The following is a 22,213-nucleotide window of genomic DNA, read 5'->3' as shown; positions in this document are numbered from 1 at the left end:
TCTCCCTAGTTACAGTGTATTTACATAGTAGACACTTGAAGTTACTCATAAGTACAGTGTAATTACGCATTATTACACGGTTCTTATGAGTAATTACAAATACAGTTACTGAATACCTACTATGTAAATACACTGTAACTGGGAGACTTATTGTAAAGGGTTACTAAATAATTAGATCACCCAGTTTCAGATTTAGACAGGTTTCCCAGATCTTCAGTCTCAGTGGTGCAAGCAAAACAGTAGAAAACAAGAGGTTTCACTTTAGTGTCAGGGTTGTCTTTCTGTTGGGTCAATAAGTATACTAGGTATTCTAACCCGAACCCTGTAGCCTTAAACTTAATGCCAAGGCCAAATGTAGGTTAGGCCAAAGGGTAACATTATCCAGAACATTTTGATTTCCATCAATGTACAGATTGTTACTTCTGTCCTGAGTGGCTCATACTGTAGAGAGCATATTTACTACAAAACCACATGCACTGGGTGGGGCGACATTGACAAAGGGCGTCTTGACTAGCTGTGCTGAAGCAGTCTCTGTAGGCCAGGCAGCTGCAGGAGTGGGCGTCCGTCCTGGGAACTCTGTCCAGCAGAGACCGTTGAGGCTCCGCAGTCGGCAGAGACACAGTCAGCTTCTCCCAGATCAGTGCAGGCCTGGAGAAAAATGCAAAATTGGCAATTGCAGACCGGAGTGCAAAACAGGGGGGAATGTAAGGGCCATTCTAAAAATAAACCACACAAACAACTTAATTAGGTTGGAGGCTGACATTTTTCCAGCGTGCCTGTAATTATATATCGGTATGTGACCCGTTGTAAATTGATCATTGTCCTTTATTCTGGGCTGATAACAGATATACATTGAGAAGAAAAGTTTGTTGGTTTATTTTCCCTTACCTCTCTCTTCCTCTCTGTTTGCTTTCCACTCTAAATCCTACAGGCTGAAAGGCTGTACAGAATTGAGTAACTAGGTCTTTAGTATTTCATTAAATTCCAATATTCATCTAAATTCTTAATCACCAAATTAGTCATAAAAAGCCATTTTCCTCCAGTAAACGCGGAAGTAAAGAACTGTTTTGTCTGCTCCACCCCAGCCACAGGATCCAATTAGTGAATTGCAAATCAGTCAATTACCATTCAATCGAGCAAAACTAATCACTTCTTCAAAATGACTCTGTTAGTTATAGTTATGTGTAAATCTGAAGCTCTAAAACAGATTACATTCTCCTGAATCCAGAAGATTGAATTAAGAATTCCCCAGGTAAAACAAACAAGCAAACACACAAATACATGAATAAATACATAGTGGGGGTTTTAACTTTTTTTTTCCCCCTCTGTCACCATACAGTAACATTTAAACTTGACACAGAAGTGGGTGACATTGTAGCGAGTGTAAAAAAAAAAACCCTTGTCTCAGGGAAGACGTACATTTTAGTTATATCTACAGATCTACAGATAACACCTGTCACTCCCTCTCAATCTGGATAATTGCATTGTGAATCGGAACTAGTGTGAGACGATTTCACCTTCCCTAGAGCAGCGTGTTCAGGTAGCTCCTCAAAGGGCCGGCCATTTATGCAGTACATTTTAATTAACTGATGGAGTTCAGGCCGCCCGCAGGGTCAGCAGCTCCGATGCCACTCCTGCACTCCTTCAATCTTCAATCACATCCCCCCTCAGAAATGGATCAGCAGACCCTGGAGGTGGTGTCATCAGCACCAGTGTACACGAGCCCCTGGAACAAGGCCTTCTGTAATGCATGGTAAGTGGAAATGCTTGGAAAATTATTCAGCAATTTGACCCTTCTGCTAATAGCTATGGAAGTTAAAATGCTTCTCTTTTATATCTCTCTCTCCATAAATCGACAGCCTTTTGTGAGCACTCCGGCCAAGGACACCTAATTGGCCCGTCAGCAAGCTTCAGTTTGGAAATCCAAAATGTGATTGAGTAAAGTGTTCAGGGTCAGAGCAGAGTGGGTCTCTACTGAGGTGGAAGGGATTAGCACCATTTTCTACCCACTTTGATCCTCTGACTGGGGCCCTTTTTAAGCGCACTCAGATTGCCGTAGTCAACTGTATAATTCTCACAGGACAGTCGTGGAAAAATACATGCAAATCTTACTGCGTTGGTTTTCCAGCACACGACATACAGTATATAACATGCATATGAATTATTACAGGCAGTAAAGGGAAACGTGTCTGGAGAACGGATCCGGTTGATGATGAATTGTTGTGCTGAAAAAAATAAAACATATGGAAAACTCAGGTCTTACTGTGCGTGCATGTTAATGAAATTGCCTCAGTCATTTATCTTTGTTACGCAGCCAAAAGCTTTACTTACATTTAGGTTTGAGTTTTTTTCAACAGTAAAAGAAAAGTTAGAACATTTTAACAGATGCAGAGCGCTAGCAAGAAAGTGCCTTGTTAAAAAACAAACGATATACAACAGTTAGAGAGGAAGCTAAGTTTACTGGAGATATTATGTATATTAAAACGTGTGATTAATTAGAAGAATGCAATATGGATGCGAGATAAAACAAAAACAAAAAACAACAAGTTTAATTAACACTGATAATCTCCTCATTATTCTTTACTTATTTAAACTTATTCTTCATTTCCATTAGCACTGTATACCTGTCTAATATATACTAATTTCAGGAGATTTTTTTCCCCATCATGTTTTGAACAGTTTGAGCTATCTCTGATAGTCACATATTTCAAAATCTCAATTATCCAAGTTATTTTTCCCCAGGAGGAAAAAGCAACCATCAAATTTGATAATCTATCATCTCCACAGACAAGACAGTGATATTTGTGAGCTTTATGTGACAATGAATGCGTGGGCGATTCTTACATTTTATAATCGACTGGAACAAAATATTCAGTGTTCTAAACTTACCGGAGGATTCTTTCTTTGGCAGGAATTATGGACTACAGTTGTGTCATATTTTCTTATAATAGGAAATGGTATCCAGAGCCTTACGTACAAGCTTTTTCCCCAGAAGGAATATTAATTTGTCTAATTTGATAATCTATCACCTCCACAGTCTAGACAACAATATTTGTGAGCTATATATGACCAGGAATACTATTAAAATGTTTACGAAAGCTATTAAAACAGGGGGTACAAAGATGATTATAATATAATAACATTTATTTGTATGTTGTAGATATTTGTATTGTTAAATGTTTTCATTGATATTCTGACAAGATGCACATTGGCCACCTTCTTGCATTTAAAAATACATATATATACTATTAAGACTGAAAGAGAAAATAGACTAAAATAGACTAGAAAATAGAATTATATGACATTTCCATTTATGTTACATTATAAAGGACACAAAATGTATTCACCATTATACTGCAAACATCAAATATTTTCATGTTGGACATGTACTGTATATGCTATATATATTATAAAATTACATAAAATACATATTGTAAACTGAAATGGCGACAATGTAATTTTACAGAATTAGAAATTTTGGGAACACTTTACAATACGTCTCCCTAGATACAGTGTAGTTACATTGTAGGTACAGTATAATTACGCATTATTATCCTTACCAGATGCCCCGATGTGCAGAGATTGTGAGGCTCGAAATGTGGAACCAGTTTTATATGTAATCATGGTAACACTTTACAATAAGTCTCCCAGTTACAGTGTATTTACAGTATATAGTGGGTACTCAGTAACTACATTTGTAGTTACTCATAGAAACAGTGTAATTATGCATTATTACAATGTACTTAATGTGTACAAATGATTAACACTATAGGTAGAAGACCACAAGAGCCTATTGCAAATGAACATTATTATGAACTACAAAGCAATGACACAAGTGACCAAAATGTATCTCTCTGTTGATATGCACACTTCATGAAATAAAAATGACTTCAGAAGCACTTTCACTGGCAAAGTTTGCATATATCATATCAGATGATATGCACTTAGAATCATAGCATTTTATATCACCAGCTGCTGCTTCATAGATTTAAGGAAAGTTCCTGTTAATATGCTCGTCAGTGTTGACATTCCGGGGAGACAGACCTTTATGTTTCAAGTCTAAGGCAAGCACTTTCAAGATGTCAGCGTGCATTAGTGCAGGTAGTTGGCTCTTGTCCTGTCAGAAGTCTCCCACAACTGCTTTGCATCACTGTTTGGAAGGTGTTTCTGTTGCACTTGCAAGTGATGGAAGACAGGCATGCTTGAAAACACACCTCCGAGCCATCTTGGAAAGGAAAGCAAGAGAAGAGTTATCTCGCAGTGCATGGACGCTGTGCTAGCCCCCTCTGTGTCCTCAATTACCTTGACGACTGGCTGGTCTATTCTCATTCCAGGGAGCAGGTTCAGAGCCACACGAGCCTGATCCTAAGCCATCTCTCCGAGCTGAGCCTTCGGGTCAATCGAGAGAAGAGCCGCCTCATGCCAAGTCAGCATCGACTCCATCGCCATGCTCGCCATGCTGGCGCCAGAGAGAGTTGTGTCCATACACACGTGCCTCTCCCTCTTCCAGCTGAGAGCCCACATCAGGGTGTCCCTTTGCCAGAGACTGCTGGGCCTTGTCACAGACCCTTCCCCTCGGCCTCCTCTGATTGAGGGTGCTGCAGTGGTGGTTCAGGTCTCTCAGGATACATCCTCGCCATGATCGCTCATGCCAAGTCCCAGTCACTCCTGGAAGGCACTCCAGTGGCGGAGCCCTCAGACTTTAACCATCTGCACTAGCTGGGGGTTTTACAGTAACCCCTCCCCCCTTGGGCAGTGCTTCTGACTCAAAAGATACACCAAAGTATATAAACTGTGCCATGCTTCTTTCAAAATATGTAATACATTAAATACTGTACATAAAGAAATACATTTTAAAGCATGTCTCAGCCTCCACAGACATTTTCACATCTTTAAATCAGTTCAATGTTGGAATGGAAAGCTTCACGAAGAGACTTAGCTGCTCCACTAATTTGTCATGTAAGCTCCTATCTCAGTGCATGATATACTCACAATTCTGCTAAAGAAGATTGAGTTCCTGTACTACTTTGCATTATCCCCCAGCATTCCCTGCTGTCTAAAGGGCACCGCTCACAGATGGATTTCATTCCAAAGACATATTCCAGCTATTTAGTTTTTTCCAGGTGCCTCCCATAGCAGTCTCTTTCTACACTGTATTCAATTGGCATTTACAACCTGTGCTGTAAATCGGGTGCTGCGAAGGCACAGCTTTGTGAGCTGCAGAAAGAAAAAAAAATCTCTTAAAATAGCAACAGAGAAATTGGTTTCTAGTCCCTGTCAACTTTCCTTGTTTTAGAGTTGCAAGACTTCGGCCAAGCTGCTGAAAATTGGAGTTAGTGCTACAGAAATGAGTCACCAGACAATATTATAATTTTCTCTTTCTTAATATGCACTTTGAGGGGAAAAAATACAGTTTTCTCAGTGGTACTGTAATTAATTCTAAGCAGGCAGAGACAAATTAATTTCTTTACAGTTTAAATTTTAATTGTTGCATTAGCAGTACAAAAATGGTGTTTAATATTAAAAAGTATGTTTTTTAAACACCCCAGTTGTAGGATATTAGATTAATTAAACATTTTTGAAAATGAAAGAAGCTTTTCTACAAACAAATGTGTCAGGAAATTATCGCCAATAGAAATGCATGGCTCCTGCTAATTGCCAATTATTAAAAACACAGTTTGATTCTTTAGATTAATTCATTTGACTTCAACTCTTCTGAGATATTTTAAGCATCTCCTTGAAGACCCTCTTGGATCAATAAGAATGTGAGAACCTGATGTCTTCTTATGTGCTGAATCCAGGCAAATCTGCAACAGTTTGAAGATTAAACTCATGTTTACACAAAAAAGCCATGTGCCGTTTATTAGCCATTAAGAAACTGCTTGCTCCCTCACTCCACTAGCAAACAATTTCTCCTGTTTGCGTATTAATTTTGCTTCATTTTCCACATAGATTCAAAATTCTAAATGTTTCCGCGGTACTTATGTTTATTTAAGTAATTTAAGTGGCATAATTGGAATTTCAGAGAAATATGAATATTTGTATCTGTCACTCTGCTGATGTAATGCCACCTGAAATAAAAAAATCTGAAAACAAGTCTCTAAAACAAATGTATTTATTTGATTGATTGATTATGCTTTAATACATATGATTTTAAATATTTATATATACACTACCTGTCAAAAGTTTTAGAACACCCCCATTTTTCCAGTTTTTATGGAAATTTAAGCAGTTCAAGTCCAGTGAATAACCTGAAATGGTACAAAGGTAAGCGGTAAACTGCCATTTGGCAGTGACAGCTCCTGTGCATAGAAGTTACACTGTATTCCTACAATGCGCACATCGTTTGAAAGCTTATTCTCTTGGCTACCAGCGCGTTTCATTCAGAGATATCAAACATATTCGATTTACAGTTTCTGTGTCACCCACCCTCATTCAGAGCCCGGTGGGTAAACGTGCAGTCTGCTCCGGTGGGGTGGATGTCACAGATCACTCAGTTTGGAGCCGATTCTTTCCAAAAAGGCTTGTTTTGTTCAGAACAACCTAATGATTAATCCAGTATATATTATTTGATGTCCTATCAAACACAGAGAAGTTCAGGTCCAATTATGTAAAATCATTGTGTATTAGTAGACTGTGAACAGAGTTTTCCATCATTTTGAGCTCTCTACGGCTGTGTGTTGCTTCTACCAAAATGTGGATGGTCTTGTTTTGATCAGTAGACTGGTTCCGGAATATGACATAATTGACCAAATTTTCTGAGATTTTGTATTCCTACTCAGACCAAGTATCCCCACATTTTTCACATCAGTGAATGCTTCACATCATTAGGAAGCTGAGTTTAAACAAAATGATTCCATGATTTCTTTTTATCTCCAAGTGTTTATTTGTTCAATGCTTTAATTTCAGAGTACATTGAGACATTAAACTGCGTACATTTAATTAAAAAAATTGAAAAATGTAGGCGTTCTAAAACTATTGACTGGTAGTGTATATAGTCGGATTATAGACATAAATGTAATTATAAAAACATATATACTGTTCTTTCTTCAAAAACAAGTAAAATCAAGAAAATTAAGAACACATTTATACAATTCTTATATAATAAGAATATGATTAACTGTCATAAAAGGAAAAAGTTATTTGACAGTTACTTTATCCACACACAAATCCATACGTCTCATATTGGAAACTGTCTCTACCCCGATTATCCATTTCAAAACATACTTTTTGAACCTAGGGGGCTTCCAAATAAACTTAAAGCGATCTATAAATCATCCACAAACTGCCTATAGGATAATAGACAGGAAGGGGAACATATTGTGGACAGCTGAGCTGCTGGTGAAAGGCATAGAATACAGAAAAGAAATCATTAGAGAAGTGAATGCTGCGAGGCAGTTTTTTTTTTAAGGAACCCAACTGTGGTTTACTTAGCACTATTCTACAAGTGGACCTAAAATGACAGCCTGAGGTTTTGGCTAACAAGGGCTTTTTACAATCCAACAAAGAAAACCTTGCCAATGACAAGGGGCTCACTTGGCTTCAGGTGTCACCGAACTCTTCACTGAAAATAAGGCACACCCCCTCCACACACACACAAACACCCCTCAGATTTAATTGGAAGGATGTGGTTTGTTAATTGAATTCCATTATGTATTTCTTGGATATGCTCATTAAAAATATGCTTGGGAGCTTTTTTGTGAATTACACAGTGGTTTTGTAGAATGTATGCATGACTGAATGAATGCATGAATGAATGAAGGCATGACTAAACAAATACATAAATAAACCAATACTCAGTAACACTTCAGAGCACTTCACTTTGTTGGTTTAGTCTGCACGACAAGAAGACAGTGGCTATAAATCCAATTACAAGTAAACGGTAGACTTCATATTTCAGATCAATAATTGTAATACTGGCTGCACTTTTAGGTGGCTTTAACTCGTATGTGTATGCATGTGGTGACAATTTCCACTTTTGCAAGTTTTTAATTTTAAATGCTATAACATTTTCCATTATGATCTGTTTCTCAACCTGGCTGTGCGAGTGCCTTATTGACTGCAGAGTGCCCTTTTATTTATCTGAAATATAAAAATGTAAGATAATATTGACTGAATATTAAGAATATTTGTTTAAAAACTGTACAACAGCTTTAAAAATCTTAAAATCAACACACGGAATTGACAAATACTCCTGTACCACATTCCTGGAATGTGAATGTGAATGTGGAATTTTTATCAGACAACAAGCACGGACCAAAGAAACCACAAACAAATCTCCAAATATTGAGTTTTAAAGGCCTTTCTTATGAGAAATATGCCCTTTTCCAATCTTGATACTGCTTCACAATACAAATGGTTTAACTCCCACATTTATTAGATTGTTAAGTGGGAAAGCTCAGATTTATTTGCCACCTTGTCTTCATTTCCTGTTCCTTTCGCTGGTTGGGGTTTCTCACCTTTTCTGCTTATCAGCTGTTTTGTTTTAGCAGACCTTCCCAGTTAATTCACTGGATATGCCGTCTGGAACCGCAGCATTTCCTATAGATGCAGTTGCATTACATTGTCTCGAAAACATCCAAATACCTAATGACACATGAATGACCTGGAACGTGACTTTTCTCGTGTTTTCTCAGTGTGCTGGCGATGCAGGTCACTGACAGCCTGGAATAACACAATAAAACCTGCTCCCAGCTGGTTCAGTCATTCATATCAAGAGACGTCAGGTTTACAGAGGTGTTAAGGAGCTCTATACTTGGGGGACTGCAGGGAGAAGTCATCTCTCTCAGCAAAAGCCATCATACAGCAAACTGAAACATTGATTTTTGTCTTGTTCAATGTAAATATCTATATTCATGTTGTAAGTGCTGCACTGAAGCCAGAAAAAAACCCTCTCTCTGTCCAGATTGTAGGAGACCCAATACCAAGGGATGCTCACCCTGAAACATCAATCTAAATAATTTTCCTTTGGACACACCAAGTGTCTTTGTGTGTAAAATCGTAAGCTTATGCCCTGTCACTGTCTATATATAATAGAAATATTTAACTGCGATGTACAGGTTTGTAACTTACAGGTAGGTCAACGTTTTGATTCGCTCTAGGTTTAGTCATATCCTGCAATTCTGAAATCCTAACAAAAATAAAATCAGGACCAACTGTTCTGTTACCAATGTATTTAAAATAAATATGTACACATTTTAGTCCCATTTCTCATTGGCCTATGATGCTTTACTATGAATTTGCTCTTGAAAGCTCTTGCTGAGCTCTCTACAGAGAACAAATATTTTAGGGGCATATTGAACCGTTATAAATCACAGTGGATTAGAGTGTCATTAATATGTAAAATGGAGACTTCCCTAGTGGGTTTAATATTTAAATGGAAAAAACTGATGAAATATACAAAAGCGGTCCCATTTAGATAAAGTAAGCAGTGTTTTGGCACCTCGGATTTTCCACTTGATTGAAATGCAGTTTTTCTCTGTGAAGCTGTACTGTACAACCCCGGACAACTCACTGCTTTCTTTAATTCTTTATTTTGGAGTTGGAAGGGGGGGGGTACTGCAGGAAAAGCACAGTTTGAGATCAATTAAGTCCCACGCCAGCAGGCAATTATCCTCGATCTGCATAAGAACTTCTGCTGGATTTGTGTGATAAAATGAACAAATAAAACGAAAGCAAGAATAACTTACCGGTCACATACATTTGGCTACTGCCACAAAATGCTAGCAGAACCGAAAATGATCAGTGTTTGTATCTCCACAACTGCAACAGCCAGCAGATATGGCTTCTGTGTATGCTCTACCTAGCCAAACAGATTCAATTTAAGATCTCGCATCCAATTTAGCATTCAGACCAGGAGAGTTTCCAATTCACAAGCACCTAACCATGCTGGGAGTCGAACACAGAGCCGGAGCGGCACAAAAGTGGATGCTTCTGAAATGAAGTTCATTGTGTAGTAATGTAATCCCCCTGAATTCAGCAGAGGACATAAAATCTCCCGTGCCGGCTTTGTCGCTCTGCTGGGTGGAGCATTCTGTGTAGGAAGTTGTTCCAGGCTTCCCTTTAAAGCTGCCCCACCACGCCCTTCCCAACAATAGTCAATTTTCACCTGGGCCTCTCTCCAGCCCTGACACAATCCAATTCCTCTGAGCCTAGAGATAACCAATTCCTTATTCTGATCAATTTAGACATAAAAAACACTACTATACTAAGTGTAACCAACCCCGTTCACTTTCCCAAACATTTTTTTCTGCACCTATGCAGAAATGAAGTGGTTGATCTCGTTCACAATGCTTGCAGATCATAACTACCTGTTGAGCGATGTTAAATGGAACTTTAATGAAGTGATTTTAAGAATACGTGTAATGAATGTCACGCTTTATTATCTGGGCTCTGCGCTGAAAGACATTTTCCAGTTTTTCCGGTAGAGGTCTGGGCTTTAATACACTGCGGTTTCTCCAGTCTCCTGATAAACACCATAAATCAGCAAGATATGTGAACCACTGCACACTAGAGGAGCTTTCATTCCTGTGTCCTCGTCACAGCCAAAGTGTCTCAGAGATGCAGCCTTTTCTACAGTGTGGCAGAATATGATTTAGAGGATTAAAGCAGACATGATATGGGGCGGCTGATTATTTGTAAGGGTGTTATAATTATCCAGTTCAACTGAAGACATAAAAATGAATAGGAAAACAGAGCTCTTTGGTGGTGTACGGATACTGTTACATTATTGTGGGATGCTAGGCACATAACATGGGATTAAAAGACAATATGAACCCAGGTTGATTTTAAAAGGGAGAAACAAGAAAGAATTGTATTTATACATGAAATATTTATACAGGAAAAGTACACAATGTAACCACCAGGAACAATGCCTGCTTGTGTGGATCTGTTCAGGCTAACCACACTGCCCAGTCTTTACGTGAGCCCTATTGGTGTTAAGGTGCAAATGTAAATGATGTACAAAAGGAATTTCAGCCAGATGTCAATCAATACTGATAATCCTGGCAATGGACTATGGAGTCTGGCAAGCAGCTGCTGCTGTGCTTACCTTACACACATACCTGACTGTAAATTTGCTGTATTTGCCAGCGCTCGTCTTGCCAGCCATTCCAGACTTCAATGAAAACCCCAAACAAGTTGAAAACAATCAAAGCCCCCCGCCCCATCCCCAAAAGAAGAAACAAACTAAACAGATGGAACTGTTCGAGTGCATCATAGTAAAACTATCCACCGGCTCCAAAGCAGTTCCAGCAGAGCGATAATGTAGCAAATGAACTCACAGACAGAGCCGTCTTTTAAAGCAAAGCGGAGTCTGTAGTGAAGCTTCACACTTCACAGATTCAGACACGTCAGTCCAGGCCCATATACATCCACATAATTACACATAGAAATAACAGTTCAGCTTGTAGGGAAATATATGAAGACAATCACTTCACTTTATGCTGTTCTGTCAACCTGAGTGACCCAGGTGAGGGTAATATAAACCACAGTTTTGCCTCATCACATATCACAAAACAATGACCTTTACAAGGAAATTCTTTCAGGGAGAAAACTTATTTCAATGTTCTCTAATGACTTGCTTACAAGCTTTTGGGGCTATGCTGCCCTTTCGCACATCAAATCACTACAAAAACAAAGTGGGAGGGACGTGACAATCAGAAGTGCCAGGAGCCGCGTTAGAAACTTTAATAGATGGTGACTAGTCCATAAATACACAAAATAACTGTTAACTGTGTGAACTCAACCGTGAGCACCAAGGAGTTTTCAAAAGAACTCCGGGATAAAATTGTTGAAAGTCACAGATCAGGGAAAGGGTAAAATAATATATATCAAAGGTCTTGAATATCCCTTGGATGTCAAGGGATAGTCAAGACGATGGATAGTCAAGATGGATTGGATGGTCAAGACGATTATTAAGAAGTGCAACATGTATGGCACCACCAAGACCCTGCCTAGATCAGGCCGTCCCTCCAAACTGGATGACTGAGCAAGAAGGAGACTCATCAGAGGCCACCAAGAGGCCGATGGCTTAAGTTCAAGGGGGAGTAGACTTTTACCGTACATTTCCGGAAGACTCAAAATGGGATATTGGTTGCAAGATGGAGGCACTGAGCTTCATTGGCCACAAATTCAAAAAAAGTTTATAAAAGATTCCACTTAAAATGTTTATGATTTAAATGATGCTGGGAATGGTTAGCCTGCACAGTGTCTATAAAGATTCAAATTCCAGTCCTTTAAGCCATACCACCAGGATTTATTTATTTTCAAGCTGTTACAATACTGGACAATGTTTAGTGCTCCAGTGTCACATGCAGTTAATTGGTCCTATTTCCTGCCAGTTGTATCATAATTCTCCACAATTGTAGCCCATTCCGAGTTTAACAATGTAATCTATGTCATTTGGTGAAGGGGTCCATTATTTTCACTTTAATTTGACTACTGGAGATGAGGGACGGTATTTGTGTTCTTTTGGTTTGTTTTCAAATGACGCTGTGTGCCTTTTCAGAAATAATGTGGGTTCTCGCCCATAAGGTTGGAAAGCTTGTTGAGTGAATCTAATATTGATTAATTTAATACATTTATAAAAGATAATTGTTTTGTTTCAAAATGCCAACTACCTAGCTTCCCCTACAGAAAAACAACCCTATGACTAAATAAAGTGTAGTTTAACCCCTAACCCCAAATGTAGCTAAATGTTACATTCAAATAAACTTTAAAGCTCAGGGGGTTAGGGTTCGAGTACTTTTTACAGGCAGGCAGGTATATAAAATACTGAATACCTTTCTAGCATACGATACATTAGCTGGACATGATTTTAAATCACTTAAGCTACTACGCAAACAAAAATGAATGAAATACGGAATGGGCCAAGACTGTGTTTTTAACATGAAGAGTGATTGTAGCTCTCCCTCTCTTGTAGTAGAGAGTTTAGTTTAATTCAACTGCTATTTGAGATGTGACTCTGGGCAGATCTTTGTGAAGTCAGACTCAACTGTGTGCAGAATTAAATACACACAGGAATGAATGAAATCAAATGAAATAAGTCTTTCAGCCTCCGTCTCCAGAACAAGAATTAAGCCTTGCTCTGTCTAAATAGGCAGGGACAGCCGTGAATGGAGGAGAGACGAGGCCAAGATTATTTCTCCACTGCCGTCCGGAGGATTGAAGAGGAATCAGTCGAGAGTCCAGTGCGCGCACAGCTGAACAATCATTTTGGCAAGATAGTCACCTCCTGCTCTCCAGACTGACCTTTCACATCTTGTAGAGTTTTAGCCAAATGAGCACTTTGCTAATCCTGTCTTTTCAACTGGCTGACTTTGTTTGGTAACGGATGCAGCACAAAACAATATGCTGGTGACTATTCCAAGTGATGACAGTTCTGTACTGTCCGCCCTGGTGATTTAGCATTCAAATCATGAGACTCTATGGAGAACGATCCAAGACAAAATCTCCCGTGCCAGAAACAGATTTACCTTTTATTTCTTTAACTCAAACTCACCTTTTTTTCTTTTTCTTTTACAAAAACATCTCCATAGTCATTCATATATTGCTTCGTGCTGTGTGGGGTTCCCTTTGAAAAGACCACTATGGATTAATTTGAGCAGACCAAAATGCAAGGCCACATGTATTAGAAAGGAATTTTCCCTGCCGTTTCCCATAGCACATCTCCCCCAACCATGCTACAGCTGCAAATTAGACTGTGAAATTGACAACTCATGTGTTGCCATCTGGTTGCCATGACACCTAGTCATTAGAGCTTCATGACATTACACAGGACCAGATTTTATACCTCGAATTTCTTATTTCACATTGTTCACATTCTTAAAGGAGTAATTCACAAAAAGCAGCGATGATGCCATTCTACTCGGAGTGGAAGAAGAGATTCGTAATGTGTATGCCACCCGCATCTTACATTTTGGACAGGGGCGTGGTCATCTTCCTTTCTGTCCTTCTTTGATATAAGTAGTGTTTGATTCACTCCAGAACTGGGTCTACTCTTTCTGAATGATCAATCTGTCTCAGCCTTTCCAAAGAAGGTAATCATGTATGACCAGGCTACTTTTTCCATTTCGTCTCTCTAGATCACACTCCCCACGTGAAGAAAATAGAAGAAAGAAAGAAAGCCCTCAACTTCGAAGTGTGTCAGAAATGGCAAGACCACACAAGACACTGACCGACACAAATCGATGAGAGGATTACAAAACTTTTGTGCAATCCATGCATGAAATCCCCCTTTATCCTTGAGGTCGTCCTGACTCTGTGCTTTCGTTTATGTCTCCTGCAGTTCTTTCTTAAGCGATGAACGTTCCCCGTGTTCGCACTGATCAGGAAGAACAGTATGCCAAGAGGGTTTACATTAAGTTGCCAAGCTGACTGGCAGATGAAGGGAAAATGGCTCACATGACTCATTGTTTGCATGCCTTTTCACAGATTAGTGTGTTGATTGTACTTAAGTGGACTGTTGTCTTGAATACACTTGCCGTTCAGTCAATACAAAATTAATAGGAAATCAGGAGCTCAAATAAAAAGTGAAACTACAGATGTATTTTTTATCTGACCCAAAGACACATTCTCTCTCCAGGGTGTGAAGCTTCTGTATTATTGAAGAGCATAACTTTACATATATGTCAAAGTCAGTGTAGATTGCTGTCAGAAAAACAAAGAGAAAGCAATATGTAAGCTCTATAAAACAAGGAAGCAGAATATCAAAAGAAACGCTGTTCTGTAAACATCATATCTCTGCATAAACAAACATATGTACGTGCGTGCGTGTGTATGTATTAAAATGTAGTTTGTTTGATTCGATTCCAAAAGGGTTTGTTGGAATGCATCTTTTGGTTTATTTATAGAAAAGAAAACTCCCTGCTGCAGAAATACTACATGAATAATAATAATGATAATAATAAAATAAACTCCATTAACACAAGAGTGTGAATCAAAACTGCAGTCAACAAATCTGGGATATTTGAAAGCTGGCAAATTGCTTATGGAGCTCTTTAAACTCAGGACTATTTAATATTCACAGATGTGTTTTCTTCAAATTGCTTGAACCGAGAGATAGAATTGACTGGAGGGGGGAAGTATTAATAAGACAGATCCCGATTTCCTTTCATTAAAGTGAACGACTTGAGGACTAGAGTATGCGGTGAAACATTTTGACCATTTATCACTCCGATCAAACACGCGGTGAAAAGAACTTTGAATACGCTGCGATAGGCCTCAGTGTTTGTGTTGAAACTATATAGGAAACTACATTTGAAAGGCTACCACTGTTTTTAAGAACTTTCAAAAAAGAAAGGCATTCTGAGAAATACAGAATATAGTATCGCACCTTTCTTTTACATTGGAATGGATGATAGGCTATCAGATCTGCGTGTTGGGTCTGGCTTGTTCTTTGTTCTAAAATGAGACTGGGTGCCCCATTTCCGACTGATGACAGCTGCTACAACAGAAAAAATAAGACCCCAGTCAGTGCCCAAACCCAGAGCCAACAGAAACTTAATATGCAGCAAGAGTAAAATGGCTAGAGCGTGAGCCGGATAAAACAGAATACTGCAGTCGTTTTCACAGCAGGTTAAAAGCAGAATAATAGAGCAGGGAGTCTGCTTTGGAGTTTAATATTATGAAATGTCATTACCTGGGAGGCTGGGTAGACTGGGCCTGCCCAGTACTCTTTTTTTCTCAGGAAAATGAACATTGTTGATGTGCTGTACTGCTGGTGGACCAGTAGGTGGCACTCCTAATTCTGGACTGGATATGCCAAAGCCTTGTCCCAGCACCATGACAGAGGACTCTGTGCTAGATGTCTGCATGTCTTTTATTTCAATTTCAAAAAAACAAAAATAACGGCACATTACTGCCCCTAAAGTACTCAAAGATCCTCTGGAATTAAAAGTGCCAAGTAAATACCAAATATCACCCAATAATTAGTTGAATCACTGCCAACACAAACAAATCAGATACTCAATATTTCATGAATGTAACATAATTGTGGTCTGTTTACCAAAAGAACAAGTGGCCAGATTATGCCACAGCCGTCGAAATGCCCCAGGTTTATAAATGAGGAGAGACTACCTTTCACTAATAATATCCACTCCAATTGCTGGATTACTTTTGAGCCATTTTACAGTTGTTGCAAGGGAACACTTTGTACACATTCCTTAGTGGAAATCAATGCTGTTGCACCTGTTTGTAGAACATATTGTACACATAAGGATGTTCCCAGTGGGACAGCAGAATATTACCAAACTGAAATAGTTTCAAAATCACAGAGTGCTAGCTGAACTCAGCCTGTAGAGACAACATCAGTGATGCAATCCCCATTGCAATGCTGCAGTCTTGGAGGAGGAATGCTTTTACTGTACATGACTTCATCTTGAGCACTTAAATCGCAACAAAACTATAACACCCTTTTTATACTCACTACATTTTTTAGATACTGTTTTCTTAAACAGCATCAATAGCTGATGTCACTCCCGATTTGTTTAACACCCATTTCCAAGATCAGAACTAGTTGTATAAAAGCCATTACAAAAATGGCACAAATACAAATCCTTTTTTTAATTAATTAAAGCCAAATGGGCCAGGGATTGCTCATGTCAGTGTTTGTTTTATAAGGCCTCAATCCTTTCAGTATTAGTGTGCTGCTAGTGAGTCCTAAGGAATATCCTAATGTTGGAGGGCTTTCAATACTTTCCCAGGACACCCCTTGATCATCAGCGGATTCTGAAATGCTGAGTCAAGCAGTGTAATATGACACTCATCTTACACTGTCAACTTAAGGACCACCCTCATGATTTATTTGTAGTGTACAGAAATCCTAGGTGTGGTGCTTACTGTCAAAATCAGAACAATTTTGATTAAATAAAAATTGAATTGGCATGATGCACACATACCAAGGACAGCAACGACATTTGCTCCATGAAACACATTTTCAGCTAATGATTTTAAGTGTCATTAAGACAAAAATACAAATGCACTGCACACGTCGAACTGAAGCTGCCATCCGCTTTCTCCTAGCCCAGCATCACAGAGTACAAACTTGAGCACAGGCTGCTGCAGAGCTAACAACTGCACTGTTTACTGCAGGTGTCTGTGTCTTCCAAGGCACGTTCCTAATGCAGCACGCCTCCCTGCACGGCAGCTGCACCGCATCTGTGACTGCACTGGCTAAGCAGAGCTTCAGAGGAGCTCTCAGACCGACTGGCACGGGAACGGCTTCCTAAAATCCCGTCTGCAGCCGGAGCACCTGGGCCTGCAAGGGCTCTGTGCAGCTCCGTTTGAGCTCATGTCTCCTCGATTCCAGTAAACTGCAGGAAGTGCCTTCTCTCCCAGCTTGGACCCCAGCGTCCATCTGTCCATTTCACAAAATAAAACACTGTCATCTGACAGTCTTGCTCTGAAGATTTATTTAGAACTTAAAACAGTTGAGAAATAATTGGGAAGGCAGAGATAAAAAGCCTGACTATACTGTAACTGTGTGAAGCAAGGAACAGGGAGTGTGGTTCACCACTTTAGCTAAACAGGGGGGAAGAAAAAGCACTTAAAGACATTTACAGGGCTTCTTATTCAGTTACCCATAATCACCCTGTGCTCCTCACACAAGGACTGTCATTGTTTACTAATTGAAGGTGAAAACAGGGCTTATTTCTGGCAACCTCCTACATGTTCTGACAAGTTTATTCCCAGATGTAAGCAACATTTCCCCCACTCACTCTAGCTCAAGTAGCTTGACATTGGATTAGGATATGAACATGTGATTAATGTAAAGCTTATCTGCAATATGGCCGATGCAAAATCTATTCCAAGTGTAAGAAAAGAAAATGGATCTAGAATCTGTCCTTTGGGAGCTCGGTAACATATTGTCCACCCTCCCTGTCAAGGCAACTCAACTCCACATAAACACCAGCTCGTGATAGTGTGGAGGTTTCATTTCTCAGTTTGATTACGGTCGTCTCTTGGTTGATTTGTACTTTAACCAGAGCACATTAAGCTCTGAAGCAAAACAAAACAACCCTTGAATTACAAAATGAGCAACAGGCCTTCAGAACTCAAATGTTTTAATCTGGACAAGTTTTGTCCTTCAAAAATGCTGCAGCAATAATAGGGGGGAAATAAATAATTAAGGGTTAATAGATAACTATGACCACATCCCTTTTGTAGTCCTAAAATGACATGGATCACTGAAATAGTTTATATAGTGTACATATTTAAAAAAATAAAAAACGAAGATGTAGAGATGCACACGTTTGGCAATTGGCTGCTCTCTGTTCAATTGAGAGATTATAGCAGACTATTCATTCTTGGGGATAAATTCACTATCTGCAAAAGACAATCTTCTCATATAATGAAGCTCGTGCTCTATGTATCAAGTCACCCTCATGTCGGCTCAAGTCCCTCGACCTCTGCAGACTTGCCTCTCGGACAGGCCTGGGCTTTTCCACGGGGCCACAAAGGAACCAGTGACAGCGCTGGAATGTGGCCAGAGGCGCCCACGTAGGCAGCTTCCAACAGTGCCAGAGGCGGAGTGGAAATTGGTTTAGTGAATGAATGGGGACAGTTATCAGCGGCAACAGCAGCTGAGAGCCCCACACACACTTGGCGGCAGTAGTCAGCGAAGAGGGCCTGCATACGGGTGAACTAGAAGGCCCACAGAGTACAGTTTTGGCTTTTGGCACCTCTGGGGCCCAAAGGTGAGGAGACACAGGGATGCAACAGCAAAAGACAAATAGCCAGGAGTCAAGAGTAACAACCCCGAGACAATAAAGCCACTAATTGCCCTGAACAATCCGGTTAGCATTAACGTTATTCCAGCTGTGTCAGTGACAATCGCAGGAATTTAATGAGGCGACCATTATGGCTGACCCCTCCAGTTCTGGCCGCCGGGGGCTAGGACACTAACTGGTAATCAGGCGTCATAACTGACTCAATCTGAGATCCTACTGGCACTATTATCACAGCAGCATATTGGCTATAGCTGGGCTTTCAGGACTCGCATACATTAATACGTAGTATACAACCGAGCTGTGCAAGGCTTAATTAGCTGGAGTTTTTGCCCTGTGGTTCTATAAGAGAACACAAATGGCAACATTAAAAAGTTAAACATTCAGTCGTATGAATAATTGATTTTGCTTAAGTTAAGGAGAAAATCATGAGCATATTAATAGTGTGAATCGTTCCTAACTAACATGTTCAGAACCCAACTGTAAAAGATCTCTCGACTAAAGTGTTTTTTTCTGATTTTGTCAATAATCTGTCAGAACTCTGGGCTCCCGTCACCGTAGCGGACACAATATTTATAGAGGGAAACCAATTGAGCCTCCAATTATTGTCAATACGTGCATGTGGAAAAAAGAAAAAATAGGCTGCCTGAATGTTCTACCTCTATTGAATAATGTGCATTTGACACTAAATTATGCATATTGTATTACTAGAGGTATATATAGAAATGGGGTAAAAAGATAAATAATTAAAGGATTATTACCAGATAGGACTAGATGAATTAGAAACACAATGGAGATATTTTAGTGGTTCATTGCATCAACAAATGGGTCTGCTAGGTGTCACACATTGAAGCTTTACTGGACCAATAGGCTGACTGAATTGATCTGAAGATTAAATACAAGATGCAAACACAAATGCCATGCCATTTCAAAGGGAGATGTTTCAAAGCGATCAGAGTGTATGCAAATGTATTAAGTGTATGCAAGTAACACCTAAACAAACGAGAATGAAAGCGTTTGATCGGTTCTCAGTTCAACAAGACAACATGAAATGAACATCATGTTCCTCCGACAAGTCGCCGCATTCGAGTGACTAACCTCTCCGAGAATCACAATTCGTCAGCAAGAAAGGTTTTGCACAGGAAATGAGCTCTGGACAGAAAAAAAAAAGAGAGATTTCACGGTGTAATTAATTCATGACTAGTTGTATAAAAGCCATTACAAAAATGGCACAAATACAAATCCTTTTTTTAATTAATTAAAGCCAAATGGGCCAGGGATTGCTCATGTCAGTGTTTGTTTTATAAGGCCTCAATCCTTTCAGTATTACTGTGCTGCTAGTGAGTCCTAAGGAATATCCTAATGTTGGAGGGCTTCCAATACTTTCCCAGGACACCCCTTGATCATCAGCGGATTCTGAAATGCTGAGTCAAGCAGTGTAATATGACACTCATCTTACACTGTCAACTTAAGGACCACCCTCATGATTTATTTGTAGTGTACAGAAATCCTAGGTTGGTGCTTACTGTCAAAACTGTATATTGGTAGAGGTCAATACATGTGAAGTCATTTTAGGTCAAATGGGAAATGCAGAGGGTGCACAGAATGAACATCTTTAAAATGAAATGACACAATCTGTCAGCAATGGGACAATGATTGCAGCTGTGTGACGGCAGTGTGAGATGCAGATTAATGACATTTTGTTGGCTGTTGGGAGGAATTATGTATATACTTTTTGATGGCCCATGTCCTAACTGTAATAAAATAAAAACAATAAATTAACACATTGAAACTGACACTGTGTATAAAGCCATATGACTAGTCATTTCATTGACACATCATTAAACTATATTTACCACTTTTCTGTCAATGTCAGAGCAATAAAAACATAAAAGACAAATGTGAACCAATTTCTATATTCTGGCTAAAAATATGAAAAATGAACAATGTATTTATATTACAAAACAGGCTATAACACTGTCATATAACAAGTACTACAAAAATGTGATGTTTTTGCAAGTCCATTATTTATCCTGGGGATGCAATATATAGTTTTGTGTGTGTCAGAGGTGCAGAATATTTCAAAACAGTGATAACTGTGTTGTTAGTACTGCATGCATCTTTGTGGGAAATTAATAAGCAGGGGACTAGTGACAATGGCATTATTTAGCATTTTTTTCATGATGCAGGAAGCTTTTCCTGCGGGGTCAAGTATCCAATTTATCTTCCACCTGGTAAAACAACCACAAAAACAATAAGGACACCAGCAATGGGAATACCTTTGGCTTCAGGGTGTGATCCAAACCAAGACAAGCATGAGAAAGTCAACGCTGAAAAGAAGGCTGCAGCTGGTTTCAACTTGCATATTGAAAAATAAAATACCAAAACAAAACGGTGATAATGCCAAGAAAAAAGAACAAAAATGTTGTAGTACAAGATAAACAGTTAGAGTTGTGGGTTGAAAAGTTTTGAAAGTTTTAAGGATTCAGTAGTGGAAAACATTTTCTTTACTTTAAGCTAATTTTAAATATTTCAAGATATCTGAAAAATATCCAGTTATGGAGTAATTTGCAGATCTCACTAAATGTTAATGTTGGCTTGCCATATTCACTTGGTCTAATTCACTAGTGCAGATCCATCTCTGTTGGCACTGTCACTTCTGGGGTACCCCTATATACACTCACCTAAAGGATTATTAGGAACACCATACTAATACTGTGTTTGATCCCCTTTCGCCTTCAGAACTGCCTTAATTCTACGTGGCATTGATTCAACAAGGTGCTGAAAGCATTCTTTAGAAATGTTGGCCCATATTTGTGGGATGCACATCCAGGGCACGAAGCTCCCGTTCCACCACATCCCAAAGATGCTCTATTGGGTTGAGATCTGGTGACTGTGGGGGCCAGTTTAGTACAGTGAACTCATTGTCATGTTCAAGAAACCAATTTGAAATGATTCGACCTTTGTGACATGGTGCATTATCCTGCTGGAAGTAGCCATCAGAGGATGGGTACATGGTGGTCATAAAGGGATGGACATGGTCAGAAACAATGCTCAGGTAGGCCGTGGCATTTAAACGATGCCCAATTGGCACTAAGGGGCCTAAAGTGTGCCAAGAAAACATCCCCCACACCATTACACCACCACCACCAGCCTGCACAGTGGTAACAAGGCATGATGGATCCATGTTCTCATTCTGTTTACGCCAAATTCTGACTCTACCATCTGAATGTCTCAACAGAAATCGAGACTCATCAGACCAGGCAACATTTTTCCAGTCTTCAACTGTCCAATTTTGGTGAGCTTGTGCAAATTGTAGCCTCTTTTTCCTATTTGTAGTGGAGATGAGTGGTACCCGGTGGGGTCTTCTGCTGTTGTAGCCCATCCGCCTCAAGGTTGAACGTGTTGTGGCTTCACAAATGCTTTGCTGCATACCTCGGTTGTAACGAGTGGTTATTTCAGTCAAAGTTGCTCTTCTATCAGCTTGA

The sequence above is a fragment of the Amia ocellicauda genome, chromosome 6 (genome assembly GCF_036373705.1).
Source record: "Amia ocellicauda isolate fAmiCal2 chromosome 6, fAmiCal2.hap1, whole genome shotgun sequence".
Classification (NCBI taxonomy): domain Eukaryota; kingdom Metazoa; phylum Chordata; class Actinopteri; order Amiiformes; family Amiidae; genus Amia; species Amia ocellicauda.
Note: the sequence above shows the minus strand (reverse complement) of the source record.